Source organism: Halichoerus grypus, chromosome 5, assembly GCF_964656455.1.
Source record: "Halichoerus grypus chromosome 5, mHalGry1.hap1.1, whole genome shotgun sequence".
NCBI lineage: Eukaryota > Metazoa > Chordata > Mammalia > Carnivora > Phocidae > Halichoerus > Halichoerus grypus.
In genome coordinates, this window is record NC_135716.1 from 137,839,341 (window position 1) to 137,854,993 (window position 15,653).

At 44.0% G+C, this 15,653-nt stretch overlaps 2 long non-coding RNA genes across 2 annotated transcripts in view; one reads left to right on the forward strand and one right to left on the reverse strand.

Annotated features, from left to right (window-relative positions):
* LOC118535115 (uncharacterized) overlaps window positions 1–15,653 on the forward strand; it is a 97,406-nt gene that overhangs the window by 69,899 nt on the left and 11,854 nt on the right. The gene's annotated exons all lie outside the window — the stretch shown is intronic.
* LOC118535116 (uncharacterized) lies at window positions 9,583–15,327 on the reverse strand. The gene is made up of 3 exons (XR_013447578.1): window positions 15,262–15,327; window positions 13,075–13,373; window positions 9,583–10,580 (listed from the first exon to the last, which is right to left on the reverse strand). It is a non-coding gene; the product is annotated as an uncharacterized LOC118535116 (long non-coding RNA).

Consider the following 15,653-nt stretch of genomic DNA (forward strand, 5'->3'; position numbering starts at 1 on the left):
TTGCCTATGTTCCATAAATTTGTAAGTAACAGGGCCTGAGTTCTAAACCAGTCCATTTTCTGGCTTATATTTAATGGCTATACCACACTACCTCCTAGAGTAGTGTGAAGTAAATGTTTGAAGAAAAAAAAATCCATAGGAAATTCTTGTGGTCCTAGTCGGCTGGTTATCTTGGTGTGTGTTGACAAACTAAAGGTTTATTTCTCCTTCCTCCCCACCCCCCCAACCTCATGTCTTTATTTCTTCTGTTCTGCCTAACTGGCATGTCTGTTGATGTTTTATTTATATATTCTTAATTTAAACCATGTACACCAGGTGTCCAGAGCCAGATTCTATCAGGAAACTTGCCCTACCTTTGCAAGCAGGAAAATGGGATTAGATTAAACCAAACGGGAAAAACTGTGTGGTGTCTTTGGTTCATCTCCACCTACTCCTGCCATGGCTGATCATGGCAGACCAGAGGCAACAGATGTCCTACTGGGAAAGCCACAGAGCCTGAATGCTTGCATGTCAGCCACCATTTACAAAAGTAGACAGATTCAGCCTTACTTGGATTGGTGGCAATTTCACGAGGAGCCTTCAGCAGTGACCAAGGAACTTCTCCCTCGTCAGACAGCTTTCTCAGGACTGGGCATCAGGCAGGATGAGAAAGAATAGATGTCCCCAGTGCAGACACCTTTTTAGGAGTCTCTAGTATTGCTTAAATGGGAGTGTGAATGTTCATGAGGCTCTTTAAAAAAAAAAACAAAAAAACCCTAGTTTTTGATCATTAAACAAAATCCACTGCAAGAGTCAGTGACCTTTTCATGGTTTTGTAGTATTGCCTTAAAGCGAAACTATAAATCTGTGTTTCCCATCCAATAGTTAAGTCTCAATAACACTAAAATGATTTCGATAAGGAGATAAAGACAAGTAAGATGATAGAGGTTCAAGCCATTGTGATTTGAACATTGAAAAATACCACGAAGGCTTTTTAGACTCATGTGCTGGCAAATGTGAACAGGGCAGTCCTTGACTGCTTGTCACCTACCGCCTATACGAGGTAGGGCTGGATTCGGTATGTGACAGAAAATCCCAAAATACCAGTGGCTCAGACAATGGAGATTTTCGGAATAATGGCCTTTAACAAACACTCCTCGGTAATTATGCCTTTGGGTGACTTGCCAATGGGACATTAGCATATGTGACACCAATGGAGGTGTGAAAAGCACTTGCATATCAGCATTTGCCTCTCTTTTTTTGGACCCTGAGACTGCCATGTGAAGAAGCTTAGGCTAACCTACCATAGGATAAGACCAGATGGAACACAGATGAGCCATCCCCACTGGGTCCCCTGGATCAATCAGACATATAAAGCCAACGTGGGCCATCCAGCTCCGGCCAATCCTCCAGCCACACAGCTGACCTGTAGAATCGGGAGCTAAATAAGACAATTGTTGTTTTAAGCTACTAAGTTTAAAGCAGTTTGTGATGCAGCCAAAGCTAACAAATGCATATAATGTAGAAACTTCTTTTTTCCTCTCTTATAAATGAGAAATATGAAGTCCAGGGATGGTATAGTATTCCACTTTGTCATGGACTTCTTCCGTCTTGTCATTCCCCTATCCGCAGTCAATGGCTTATACTTCATGACCCAGAATGGTTGCCAGAGCTCCAGCTGGTGCAGTTCAATTTCTAGCCAGCAGGAAGCAGGGTAGGGGGAGTGATGGAAGAAAAATAGGTTCCTTCTCTTTATAAACACTCCCCAGAAGTTTCACATACCACCTGTGCTTACATCTCATTGACCAGAATTTAGTCATGTGGCTATATAGTCCCGGCATCACTTCCTAACAAGAGAGGTTAGGAAATGTCATCTTATTTCTAGGAGCCATTAGCCCAGCTAAAAATCTGTATTGTTTGTTTTGGTTTTGTTTTGTACTAAAGAAGAAGGGAAACAGATCTGGGGGAAAACAAGCAGCTTCTGCCTAACTTTTCTCTGTTGTGAACTCCTGCAGCCCAGGCTTTTACTCGCCTTTGAATCCACAGCACCCCACGACTATTCAATAATGTCTGTGGAATGTTCCTAGGGAATGGACGGTTTCTTCCTCAGACCCCTGAAGGGGCACCCACCAGTTTAGGAAATGTACCCCACCTTCAGCAGATGGTTGGCACCATCCTACTATGAGTGACTATCCTAGATCTTATTAGAGAGGTTTCAGAAGGTAGTAAGAAAACCCTGAGCCTTAAAGTCAGAAATCCTGTCTCTGTCAGTTTCTTCCTGGGAGACTCTGGGCAAAGGGCCTACCCTTATATATCCTTGTCTTTAAAGTGAGAAGAAAAAATTCAGCCTTCATGGGGAGTTCATTCTTAACAGGTACAGAATATTTGTTTGGGGTGATAAAAAGTTTTGGAAATAGGTAGTGGTGATGATTGCACAACATGGTGAATGGAATTATTACCATTGAAATGCACCCTTGAAAATGGTTTCGAGAATTCCTACCTCACAAGCTTGCCATATTTCTTTCGGGTGTGCCTCATGTAAGTTTATGGAAGAACGTGACAGGGGAAAATTTAGAAAGGCAAAAGGAAAAAACAATCACAAAAGGGTGGTCTGGGATGGGGTGAGGGGATGAATGGCAGTGGTTGGAAGTCAGTAATTACATTTTCCAGGAATGTTCAAGTCTCATAACCAGAACCCTCTGTGGTCTCTTGGCAACACGCAGACCGTACAGAGAAATGCCTGACATGCAGAATTTGTGATGCAGTGGTTCTCTGGCGGCCTTCTGTGCAGAACTGATAGTGCTTATGTTTGCAAACTCCCAAAAACTTTATCATCGAGCTAGGTGAGACAGAGTTCACTCCATCTGGTCCAGACTGGTCATTCAACTTCAATTCAATCAACATTTAACGAATGCCTGTGTGCACTCATTAGGCTATTAATAAATATTCTGGTTCTTGCCTCAGGACATAAGGTCAAATTTCATTTCCCTACTGCCTTAGTTTTGACAAATGAAAGAGCAGAAGTAATGTGTGTGGTGCTGAGTGAAAGCATCCTCTTTCCCTTTTCCTGCCTCAGTGAGCGCAGAAGCACATGGTAAGATGAAGCCTCTGTCACCTGTGTCTAGGAGTGGCTACAAAGGGCCATACTTGGGGCGCCTGGGTGGCTCAGATGATTAAGCATCTGCCTTCGGCTCAGGTCATGATCCCAGGGTCCTGGGATCGAGCCCCGCATCAGGCTCCCTGCTTGGCGGGGAGCCTGCTTCTCCCTCACCCTCTACTGTTCCCCCAGCTTGTGCTCTCTTGCTCTCTCTGTCAAATAAATAAATAAAAATTTAAAAAAAAAAATAAAAAACAGGGGCGCCTGGGTGGCTCAGTTGTTAAGCGTCTGCCTTCGGCTCAGGTCATGATCCCGGGTTCCTGGGATCGAGCCCCGCATTGGGCTCCCTGCTTGGCAGGAAGCCTGCTTCTCCCTCTCCCACTCTCCCTGCTTGTGTTCCCTCTCTCGCTGTCTCTCTCTGTGTCAAATAAATAAATAAAATCTTTAAATAATAATAATAATACTAAAAAACAAAAAAAACAAAGGGCCACACTTGCCACTCTGCACGAAACCTGGAGTATGACGGAGGAAAAGAGTTTTGTGTGTTATGTCTCGGAGACTTTGGCATTGTTTCTTACTGCAGCATTACTTAGCCTAACCTCACTATGTGTCTTGCCCTGGGCTAAGTGAGTATTTTAACGTAGAGACTAAATTCTAGAGCGAGGGAGCCTGAGTGTCCATTAGAGCGAGGGAGCCTGAGTGTCCATCTGGGTTAGTTACTTTCTCATTGTGTGATCTTGGGCCAGTGAACTTCTCTGTGCCTATTTTCTGCATTTAGAAGAGGGGGGAAAATAATGGAAACCACCTTATAGGGTTTTTATGAGGATTAAACTAGGTGTGCAACATAGCCCAGCACATAGTAAGTTTTCAAAAACGTTGGATGGTGATGATCTTATTTAATTTTCACAACAACTCTACGTAAGATTTGTTGATTGTCAAGCCATTGGGATTGCAGCATAACCGGGCCCTAGGCACACAAGTAACAAGACAAAGTTTTGAGATTAGAATTCAGCACTGACCCATCGGTCCACCTTTCAGGCGAACTTCTGTGTGCCTGGAAGCTGTCCAGCTCAGTGTGCAGCTACTTCTCATCTGTCTTCAGCTGCTCTCTAGAGAGTTCATTCACTTACTCAGCTTCCCCAGTGACCAAACCCATGCAAAAGATCCCCCTGGGGTGGACACTCAGAGCTACAGCCCTACAGCCACCAATCCTGGTCCCTCAGTCAGAGACAGTCCTGCTCTCCTGCCTAAAAGGCTGCCCAGGAATCAGACCCTTAGATATGGAATCCATTTGATTCCCTTCTGCACCAGACTTGCCTCTTGGTCTGCCAAAGCCAAATGATTTATTTAAACAGTTTTTAAAAAGAAATAATCGGTGCACAAGGTAAAAATACTCCAAAGATGCAAAAGGTTATAGAGAGGTGTCTCTTCCACCCTGCTCCCCAAAGGCAACCGAGGTGGGTTTTTTAATCAGTTCCTTGTTTCTCTCGCTGGCTGTCCCAACGCCCCGGAATGCACTTCTGGGGCTAATCTCCTTCCGGCTTGGTAGCCACACCCACTGCTCTCTCCCGCCTGCAACACCCTCCTCCTGGCCTCCTAATCCTGCACATCCTGCCAGGTCTATTCAAGCCACCTTCTCTAGGAAGAGGTTTTTAGCAATTCCAGCTCTTACTCATCTCTCTTCTTCCTGACAGCATCCCATATCCGGACATTTTGTCATATCCAACTGACCAGGTGGTAGTTTCTAATGCTTGGTGTAGGCCACCCTCACTTCCCCAACCAGCCTGAAGGCCAATTATCCATCCCCGTGGCTTCCAATACCGCCCACACCCCGATGACTCCCAAATCCACTCTCCTGAGTTTCAGACATATTTTGGTTGAAACTGGCATCTTCCTAGTTGTCCTATGGGAATGTGCTAAACTGAATTCTTGCTTCTTGCCCTTAACTTACCCTACTTCTTGAATCTCCTCTCTCAATGAATGGCATCAACATCTGTTTAGTCATCTGAACCTGAAACTTCCCACCATCCCCACAGCCACTATTCCCCTATGTCCCTAAATTTCCGGCAAGGTGACCACCTGCCATTCTCCAGACAGAGGCTTCACTTTCGTGCCTTTGTTCCTTCTATTCCCTTGACTTTCCTCTTTCCCGCTCCCCTCTGCCCAGCCCTAGCCAGACTCCATGGTCCAGCACAACTATCGTCTTCTTCGTGAGACCTTTCCCTCCCCTCTAGCTCTGATCTCCGCTCTCGGGCAGAATAAACTACTCTTTCCTCTGTGCCCTCATATTTGTGTTCTTGCTGCATATACATCATGTTGATGGTTGTATCTGCCTGAGAGTGAGCAGACATCATCCATTCATTTAGCATTCCCAGTGCCAAACTTGGTGCCTGGTTGTTGAGGAGACAGATACTCAATCTATGTCTCTTAGACACATACATGAATGAATGAGAGAATGCATGAATTAGATATTATATAACTTTTAAATCTGTAAACAAGGGATTGTAATGTATAATTTTTAAGGGACCTTGAAGCTGTAAAATTCTATTATTTGGAGCTCCTCAGTGTCTCTAGCAGCCCCTTTCCTTCCTTCCTCCCTTCCATCTTTCTTTTCTTCCTCCATCTTTCATTCAAATAGCTATTGAGTTCCCTGTGTGCCAGGTCCTGGACAGGACACTGGGGAGACTAAGGATAATAAGGAATTTTGTCTGCTTTCAAGAAGCTCACACCTTGGTATCACAATTCCAGATTTCAAGATAATTTACAAAGCTGTAGTAACCAAAACAGTATGGCACTAGCATAAAAATAGACACACAGACCAAGAGAACAGTATGGAGAGCCCAGAAATCCAAGCTTGTATGGTTAATTAATCTATGACAAAGGAGGCAAGAATATACAATAAGGAAAAGACAGTCTCTTCAACAAATCGTGCTAGGAAAACTGGACAGCTGCAGGCAAAAGAATGAAAGTGGACCACTTTCTTACACCATACACAAAAATAAACTCAAAATAGATTAAAGACCTAACCATGAGACTTGAAGCCATAAAACTCCTAGAAGAAAATATAGGCAGTAATTTCTTTGACATTGGCTTTAGTAACATTTTTCTACATATGTCTCCTCAGGCAATGGAAACAAAAGCAAAAATAAACCGTTGGGACTACATCAAAATAAAAAGCTTTTGCACCATGAGGGAAACCATCAACAAAACAAAAAGACAACCTATTGAATGGGAGAAGATATTTGCAAATGATATAGCTGATAAGGGACGAATATCCAAAATATATAAAAGAGGTATACAACTCAACACCAAAAAAACAAATAATCCAATTTAAAAAAGAGAAGAGATCCTGAATATACATATGCTAAAGAAGACAAACAGATGGCCAACACATGAAAAGATGTTCAACATCACTCATAATCAGGAAGTGCAAATCAAACCACAATGAGATGTCGCCTTACGTCTGTCAGAATGGCTAGAATCAAAAAGACAACAAATAACAAGTGTTGGTGAGGATATGGACAAAAAGGAACACTTGTACCTGTTGGTGGGAAAATTGGTGGAGCCACTGTGGAAACAGTATGGAGACTCCTCAAAAACATAAAAATAGAGTTAGCATATGATCCACTAACTCCACTACTGGTATTTATCTAAAGAAAATGAAACACCAATTCGAAAAGGTATGTGTTCCCCTATGTTTATTGCAGCATTATTTACAATAGCCAAGATATGGAAGGAACCCAAGTGTCCATTGACAGATGAGCGGATAAAGACTATGTGGTATGTATACAATGGAATATTTCTCAGACATAAAAAAGATTTGCAACAACATGGATGGACCTAGAGGATATTATGCTAAATGAAATAAGTCAGAGAAAGACAAATAGCATATGATTTTACTCATCTGTAGGATTTAAAAAACAAAACAAATGAACAAGCAAGCAAACAACAAAAAAGCACAAACAGACTCTTAGATACAGAGAACAAAATGATGGTTGCCAGAGGGGAGGAGGTTGGAGGGCAGGCAAAATGGGTGAAGGGGAGTGGGAGATACAGGCTCCCAGTTATGGAATGAATAAGTCACAGGTTGAAAGGTACAGCATAGGGAATATTGTCAATGGTATGATAATAGACTTGTATGGTGATAGATGGTAGCTACACTTGTGGTGAGCACCACATAATGCATAGAGTTGTCAAATCACTATGTTTTACCCTTGAAACTAATATAACAGTGTGTTTCAATTATACGTCAATAAAAATAATAATTTAAAAAAGAGACTCACAGCTTAATGGTGGAGGGGAGGGGCAGGAATGTGTAATTCAGATGTCAGGCACCCACTTGCCCTTTCAGAGGACAGCTTTCTTTAACTTACAGGCCAACAGGTCTGGTACCACTGTCTCTCTCTGGGTTGTCCACTATCGCTAGTATCATGCATATTTCCCAGGTGCTCCCACTTCCTCTGTGGGCCCCCCTCTTTATTGCTGGTCACTATTTGAAACTCATGGTCATCTGACAGAATGAGACCTTCCCCACTGGTACCAGAAGATTGAGAGGCACAGTCTCCCTTCCCTGACCACCAGGCCTCTTAGGTCTTCCCGAGGCTACCCTTCCACACTATGCAGATATACATGACCTCCATCACAGGAAGGTTGGAACAACTTAGACTTGGGCACCCTTAGACTTGGACCCTTCACAGAGTGGATCTCCTGGTGAGCACTTCCTGCTTCTAACCTGGTTCCCTTTGCCTTTGTGTTTGTATCTTCTCTCCCAAGCACTGTCCATCTGAATCAACATCCACTTTTCTAATAAGAGCTATCTTCCCACCTTCAAGGAAGGATATCAATCACTGAACTCATTTATCCCCCATTTTCTCCCCAAGTAATGCCCCAAATCTGAGTTATTTACTTCTAGGTAAGGCCACAGGGCTCCAAACAATGGTCATCAAGACTCAAGAACCATGTGGGGAAGGGGTTTCCAGGTCCCATGGTCAAAGACGAGTAAGGGTCCTACAGGTTAGATTTCTTTTTCCACATTCTACCAGCAAGAGCTTTAGTCCTCCTTAGCCATTTCATTAGTGGTCTGGCTAAATTAAGGAAATACATGTTTCCTGATGACAGACAATATTTTTTGGACACAGTATAATCACTGTAAACCCTTATTATAGGAGAGAGTTCTGCAACTGCCAGAATGCCTCGCCTATCTGTGGAGTCGGTACGCCCCATTACTGTGCAGAGCAGGACTCAGTTCCTTTTTTGCACTGGAGGACAATCTGTTTATAAATAAAAGAACAGTGATACCTCCTAGGGGCTGTTCCCAATGTTACTCCAGCGAAACATGCCTCTGTATGTTCATTGTTGCAACTCAAGCATCATGTGCAGTAAAGAACATGTAGTCGGTGCTCAATTATTGACTGTTCTCAATCTCAGTCAATCTCAAATAATATCACCAGTTACCCACTTGCTTAGACAAAAATCTTGGACTCACCCCCCCGCCATACTCCATATCCAATTCATAAATCAATCTTGTCTATCTTCAGAACATACTCTATATTTGATCACTTAAATCTACCACCAGCTTTATCCTGTGATATTTTTCTTTTTTCTTTTTTTAAAGATTTTATTTATTTATTTGACACAGAGAGAGACAGTGAGAGAGGGAACACAAGCAGGGGGAGTGGGAGAGGGAGAAGCAGGCTTCCCCCTGAGCAGGGAGCCTGATGCAGGGCTCGATCCCAGGACCCTGGGATCATGACCTGAGCTGAAGGCAGTCGCTCAACCAACTGAGCCACCCAGGCACCCCATATGATATTTTTCTTTATTTCACTTACTACCTACCATGATATTGTAAATCTATAGGTGGTCCTCATTATTTGTGGATTCTGTTTTTGTGAATCCATCTACTTGTTACAATTCATTTATGATCCTAAAATCAATTCTTCTGGTGCTTTCGTGGTCTTTCATGGACACCCATAGAGAGAGGAAAAAATTTGAGTCACGTAATGAGCATGTTCCCAGCTGAGGTGAAACCCTCTGCCTTCTTGTTTCAGCTCTTATACCATAAGTGAATATCTTTTTTACGGTCTATTTAGTGCCATGTTTTCACATGTTTGTGCCTTTTCTTGGTGATTTTACTGTTTAAAATGGCCCCCAAGCATAGTGCTGAAGTGCCATATAGTCTGAAGTGTAAATAGGCTGTGGTGAGCCTTATGGAGAAAATAAAATATGTGCTAGATAAGCTTCATTCAGGCCCGTAGTTATAATTACAGTGCTGTTGGCCATGAGTGCAATGTTAGCAAATTAACAGTATATATTACATAAGGTGTCTTTAAACAGAAACACACATAAAACAAGGTTATGTATTGATCAGTTGATGAAAATGTGACCAGAGACTCAAAAACCTAACCCTGTATTTCCCCTAGGAGCAGTGGTTCACAGTGACTTTATACAGTGTAACTGCTGCAAATAAGGAGAATCAACTACATTACTTTGTTTTTTTTTAAGATTTTATTTCTTTTTTTAGAGAGAGAGAGAGAATGTGCACAAGTGAATGGGAAGGGGGCTAGGGGCAGAGTGGGAGGGAGATGACAAGCAGACTCAGTGCTGAGCATGGGACTCCATCCCACAACCCCGACACCATGACCTGAGCCAAAATCAAGAGTCAGAAGCTCAACGGACTGCACCACCCAGGCGCCCCATATTAATTTATTTGTTATCTGACTCACAGCAAGAATGAAAACTCAGTGAGGGCAGAAACTTTGCCTTTCCTGGAATGATGCCCGGCACATAGAAAGTATTTAATAAATACTTTTGGATCAATGAATGAGTTAGGAGACATTTTGTCTGGACCTCAGGTGATGGAAAAAATTGCTGAAGTTAAACAGTTCCTGAACATAAGTGACAAATTACAGTATGATCAGCCATATCTATGATCACAATGGAAACCACAGGTATTTTCAAATCACTGTATAGTTGTAGAAAACCTGAAATATAGTTTTATACTCATCAATACTTTGAATTATAGTAGGTATTTTGCTCACCACCAGATATCATTATTTTAATGTGTTAATAAAGGAACATTTCGGTACCACACATTTGAATAATTGTATTGAGCATAACTGATTTCCTTTGTAATCCTGTGGTTTTTATTTTCTGCATTTAAGACATTAAACATTAAAACATTGAGAGGAGATCCACAGGCCTTGCTAGACCATCAGTGAGATCCATGGCACAAAGGAGTCTAAGAATCTTCGACTCAGTTTGGGTCAAGGCCACATTCAAGTCACACAGCAAGGATCATGAAGCTACTTAGAGAGCTGGGATCTACACTCAAATCTGCCTGCAGGCATCACCATAGGCCGGGCCCCCTCTACAAAGACACTCCTCTGTGCATCCCCTCAGACATCTGGAAGAACCCTGGCAGAAAGTTTCCAAAGGATTCCATAAAGTGTGTCCATGTGCAGAGCTTCTCACCAGGGCTGGAGGGCATCGCTCTTCCAAGGGTGGTCTGAAAACAGTTTTGATCAAAGATGAGAAAAGAGAAATTGAGAGTAAGAGTTTGGGGAAACCTTTTTAGAAATTTGAATCTAACAATAAAATAACTAAGGCTTGTATTTTGTGTCTTTGTGTTTTTAAAAACCTTCCTTTTATTTTACAAAATCATCAGTCTGCAATGGATTGGAAATTTACAAAGACTAAAAACACACAACCAAACAAATCTGGTCTTTTTTCCACACACAGTTTGAGAATCACTATTGCTGGGGGATACAGTGGACGGATATGGGGAAAGAGACATGGATACAAATGGGCAAATGCTCTGAAAAACAAAATGATGGACATAGAAGTACATCAGACTAGCAGAACTGGGGAAGGCAGAGGGAGGAGGAACCATTTGAACTGTGTTCTGACCAACGTCCATAGGTAGAGATGATGCCTTTCTGGATATTCCAGGTGATGGGTTCAGCACGAGTTAAGGCAAGGAGTGTTGAACACGAGGTGCATCAGAGAAGGGTCATCAGGCAAGACGGGGCAAGTGCCTGTGTGTGTCTGTGGTGAGTGGGGACAGAGAAATACAGTGAGAGAGTGGCCTGGAAACATGCTGGGGATTTGGGGCTTTTCAGTAGGCCATAAAAAACCACCGACCTGTTTTGAGCAGGAAATGAAATGGTCATATCTGCGTTTTAAATGATAGTATTTGTTGAGCGAAACTAAATTTAAAAAATTCTCAGGCACTGGCTCTTTCAGAGCAGAGAATGTGCCTCTTTCATCAGAATGTACAAATACACAGAAATTGATTTCCATGCCTGGATTAACACACAAAGATGTGCATGAATGAGGATTGCTCTGGAAAACCAATTTGCCTCTTTTCTCCTGTCCTCTTCTCTCTCTTATTATATGCTCTCTTTCCTCTCTTATTCTTTGTGTCTCATTTACCACTTTCCAACAGTACTTCCTGTCATGAGGGAAAAGGCCTGTATGTGAGCTCGGAGCTACCAGCCGCATGTGGTCACTGAGCCCTTGCAACGGAACGGGGCATCTGTGGCTGAGGAACTGAACTGTAAATGTAATTTAAATTTAAATAGCCGCACAGAAAGATTTTAAACAGCCACACGTGGCTGTTGGCTACCATACTGGAGAGTGCAGAGACTTTCACTACAATGAAAACAGGGAAGGAAAAATATAGATGCCGAGAAGTCTTCAGACGGGCTGTCATGGCATATTCAGTTAATGAGAGTAGTCACAGTAGAACGAAGATGGCAATGAATCCTGCTTTTAACCCAAATATGTATGTTCTGGCCTATTTGTGCCCAGTGCGCCTCTTGGAAAGAGGCCTGGGAACCAGGAGCTTGGATCCTGATTTTGATATATTACTTTACACAGGTCACTGCCAGGGGAAGGGCAAGAACTAATGTCCACTGAGCATTAACAAAACACCAGGCATGAGGTGTTAAGTTTACAGATTACTACACTTGAATGTCACGCAAACCCATGAAGTAGCATTTTTATTCCTACGTGATAGATGAGGAAAAGGAGGAGCAGAGAGGTAAGCAATTTGTCCAAGCCACCCAGGTCTCGAGGTATAGAGTAGGTATTTAGATATTTAGAGCCAGTTCTAAGGCCAAAACTCTTTCTACTGCACCTCTGGGCTTCCCTAAATTCTTCTGAGCATCTACTCCCTCCCTTCTTGCCCCCCCACACCCCCTACCCAGTGAGACAGGACAGGCAGTCCTCATACTGTCTACCCTCCAGGAGGGTGAAGAGGACCCAATGAAGGTTGGGAAGGCCCTGATATGTTGACAAGGCAAACTGTGCTGAGTGTGCGTAAGGGAGGGAGGTGATATTTTCTGAGAATACAAACAGGGCACAGTGTTCTGAGATGGTTCTGCACTCTCGCTGATATTGAAAATACTTTAAATTTTCCATTTAAGAAAAGCCTGAGGCCAGGCCTGTTTCAATCATGTAAAAACCAATATCAGTTTGGAAAGGTTATCACAGCCTTGCCAATTCCAGTCAACATTAAAAATGCAAATGTTTAGTATTTAAATATAGCCTTTGGCCTCCAGCACTCAGGACATCATCTGAGTGGCGGCCATCTACCCCCGAAGACTTGGCCGGCTCCGTAGGAAGGAAGCAGAGGATGTGCCTAAAAGTCTGCTTTAGACCAGGCTGATGGAAGCACTTCTAGCCCAGTGAAGGTCTGGGTCCTCAGAGGTTGTGCAGCTGCAGTTGCTGAACCAGACAGACATCCACTCACTGGGGGCAGAGGCCCCACCGATTTTCTTTGTCCTGGTCTTCCCAGTACCTATTCCCGTGCCTGCTTCATAGGAAGAGCTCAAGGGATATTTATCGAATAGATGAATTCATTCATTCATCATCTTTTATGGGTTATCCTATCATATCCCAGGCATTTGGGGAAATCTCAAGTAATTTACCATCTAAGAAGGGTGGTAAGATGTGCAAATAAATAATAACAACATGAAATAGCATCAAGTCAACCTTACCGCAAGTCTTAATTCTGGAGGTCTCTCAACAGGTGTTTGAAAATATATCAGATGACGAATACTTGTGTGGTCAGACATCGTGATTCTGGGTGCTCTGGGACATGGAGTAACTAAGCAGTGAGATCAGCAATGGGAGCTCCGTGGAAGAGGCACCAAGAACCACTGCTGAGGGGGGCTCGTGTCCTTGGTTGTCTCCTCCACTCAGACTGTAGGCTCTCTGAGGGCGGGACTGTGCCTTATTCAGCTCTGCACTCCAGTACCTCACGTGTGGCCTGACACATAGTAGGAAGCAACATATGCTGAATGAATGAAGGAATAAATGAATGAACGTTAGGAATCCATAAGGGATCACAGAAAAAGCGGCATTCATTGAGAGTTTAGTATGCACCAAATACTTAATACATAGCTTCTCAGTTAATTATAAGAATCAGGATGCAGCCAGGAGACAGAAACCACATCAGCGACCCGAACAGAGAGAATTAACAGAGGATTGTTAACTGGGTATAAAGTCGTTAACTGGGTAACTGAAAGGGTAAGATGAGCACTATAAAGTATAACCAAGCTAGCAACTGCAGAAAGCAGCTATCACCCTACGGATAAGGGACCACAAGGGGAAAAGTTGTGATTATTAAGTTAGAGGCTCGGTAGAGAGACCTCGTGAGTTGGAACTCAGACACCAGCTCCAGACCAGAACGGGGGGCACAGCCAGACTGGAGCTGGTGTCCCTGATTGGATGCATGAACCTAATGCGTTGTTGAAAACTACAAACCGGCTTCAGCTACTGCAAGGGGAAGGCCTTTGCCGTTGCTACGTGAAAAAGCCTTGCTGGGGTGATGGTCAGAGCCACTCCTCCCTGTTTCGAGACCCAGTTCAGATGCCATCTCCCCTGAGAAGCCTTCTTGATCTCTTCCTTCAGATAGAAAGCCCACAGGAAGCAGACAGGAAGGCAGAAGTCTTATCGTCCCCCTCCAGCTGTGCAGCCCCCCCAGCACCCCCCACTCGCAGAACTTAAGAGGGAGCCAGCTGGACCAGCAGAAACGGGATTCGCGGAGACCCAGCCCGGTCATCACAAAGCAGAGTACAGAAGGGTTTTGGAGCTGAGACGCCATGGTGTCCTAACTATACAGGAATCTTCCCATCAATGTCGCCATGTGGAGACTGCTACTACCCCCATCATATAGATGAGGAAACCGAAGGTCTAAGTAAGTCAGGGTGACTTGTCTAATAAGTTGATGTGGCAGCAGCCTGATTTGAAGCCAGGTCCATCTGCTCTTAATGGCAATACTCTACCAAGTTTCCTTCACGTTTTTATGTTAAGAAGGTGTCAGGGGACAGGACAGATTTGAAGTCCCAGTGCTGCTGCGTCGGCAGCTGGGGATGAGATGGGGGGCGGGTTCAGGTGTCACCTATAAGAGCAGGGAAGCAGGCATGGGGAAGTCATTACAAATATCTCCCAGTGTGCCACTTTAACCTCTCACTTTACTGTCCCTTAAGAAAGTTGAGATCTTCATTACTTGATCAAAAATTAGCCACTCAACAAACTCCTCCCCATCCTTCAAGACCCAGCTCAGATGCCACCTCCCCTGAGAAGCCTTTCCAATGGCTACAGAGCCAGCCATGCACTCACACGGTGTCCCCATGGGACTTGATGCAGATAGCTGGGCGGGGTTTTCTGGACTACAGGCCACACTAGATTGTGGGCTGCTTGAGGGCGGGCCTGAGTCTATCTGGGCTCTGCCTGACACACGGGGGGCACCCAATGTCTAGTGATAATTATAAAGCCTTGTTTCTTCCAGAAGCATGCTTCTGTAGGAGCACAAGCAACTTGAGGACCATATCTTTTGACTCATTCTCTGCTTTCCAGGAGTTCTTGGTCTAGTGCTGAAGACATGTTGGAAAAACACTGAAAAACAAACCCCCTGGTTGAGCCCTTCGCCTCTCGCCTTTTCCAAAACATTCTTCTCACTCAGTCAGATGGAAATGTCACCATCGGAAGCCCCTGCTAAAACCTTCCAAAGGCTTCCTGCTCTTAGGATAAAGACTAACTCCTCAACTTTTTTGTCTAAGACCTCTGTCATCTGTCCCCCTGCCCCTCTTCAGCCTTGCATCTCATCGCTCCCCAATCCCCTCCGGCCTCCTTCTACTCCACTGGCCAGCTACTGAACCTCTTCAGCTTCCCCAACTCACCAAGCTCTTCGCATCTTGGTTCTTCACTGGTGGGGTTCCCTCTACCCAGAACCCTCTCTTCTTGCTCCCTTTGCCCGAATCACTCTGGCTTATCTTGTAGGTCTTAGGTGCTGAGTCACTTCCTCCAGGAGGCTATTGGCAGGGTAACATGATGCTCCCGGAGCAAACTGCTCCTGATCATGCCTCTTATCCTCTGAATTGTAATGGCCTGCACTTGCTCAGAACACTGAGCTTCCTGGTACAAGGCAGATGCTTTGTAGAACAGATCTGAATGAATTAAAAACTGCAAACAACAAAAAACTAAGAGAGGTCTCTCCAAGGGAGTTTGGAAGTCACAGGCTGCCTAAAACGTGGTGAGAAAACTCCTAGTGTCCAGGCGCCTGGTAAAAAGA